The sequence below is a fragment of the Arachis ipaensis genome, chromosome B5 (assembly GCF_059453495.1).
Source record: "Arachis ipaensis isolate K30076 ecotype BB chromosome B5, ASM5945349v1, whole genome shotgun sequence".
In the NCBI taxonomy this organism is placed as follows: Eukaryota; Viridiplantae; Streptophyta; class Magnoliopsida; order Fabales; family Fabaceae; genus Arachis; species Arachis ipaensis.
In genome coordinates, this window is record NC_142440.1 from 83,446,145 (window position 1) to 83,447,160 (window position 1,016).

The window sequence follows — 1,016 nt, forward strand, 5'->3', positions numbered from 1 at the left end:
CAACCATCCATGCCAACAATTTTGAACTAAAACCACAGCTCATCACCCTTGTTCAAAACAACTGTTCGTTCGGAGGGAGTGTCCAAGGAGACCCCAATCAACATTTAACCACCTTCCTGAGAATATGTGACACAGTGAAGTCTAATGGTGTTCATCCTGATGCCTATAGACTGCTTTTATTTCCATTCTCACTCAAGGATAAGGCAGCCAAGTGGTTGGAGTCTTTCCCAAAGGAGAGCTTGACAACCTGGGAGGATGTGGTAAACAAATTCTTAGCAAGATTTTACCCTCCTCAACGAATCAATAGGTTGAGAGCTGAGGTCCAAACTTTCAGGCAACAAGATGGTGAGACTCTTTATGAAGCATGGGAGAGGTTTAAGGACCTAACAAGGAGGTGCCCACCAGATATGTTCAACGAATGGGTGCAGCTGCACATTTTCTATGAAGGCCTGTCATATGAATCAAAGAAGGCAGTAGACCATTCATCCGGAGGATCTTTGAACAAGAAGAAGACTATTGAGGAAGCCATAGATGTCATTGAAACTGTAGCGGAGAATGATTTTTTCTATGCTTTTGAAAGAGGCAACACTAGGGGAGTAATGGAGCTAAACAATGTAGATGCTCTGCTGGCCCAAAACAAGCTCATTACCTAGCAGCTGGCTGACCTCACCAAGAAGATGGAGAGGAACTAAGTAGCAGCAATCTCCACTTCATCAACAACCCAAGAAGGAGTGAATGAAGAAGCAAAAGGTAGTCAGGAGCAAGCCAACTACATTGGGAATTCACCTAGGCAAAACCATGATCCATACTCCAAGACCTACAACCATGGATGGAGGAATCACCCAAACTTTGGGTCGGGAAATCAACAAGACCAAAGCCTTGATCAAAGATGCCCAAATCCCAACAATGCAAGCCACCAACATTTCACATCTAGACCATATCAACACCCTAATAACAACACCTCTCCACATCCACATCAAAACCAAAATAACTTACCTCATCCTTCCACCTCTAAT

At 43.8% G+C, this 1,016-nt stretch overlaps 1 non-coding gene across 1 annotated transcript; it reads right to left on the reverse strand.

Annotated features, from left to right (window-relative positions):
* Positions 1 to 305: 305 nt before the first annotated feature.
* LOC148564796 (small nucleolar RNA R71) lies at positions 306 to 412 on the reverse strand. The gene has a single exon (XR_015884994.1). It is a non-coding gene; the product is annotated as a small nucleolar RNA R71 (small nucleolar RNA).
* Between the last annotated feature and the right edge of the window lie 604 nt (positions 413 to 1,016).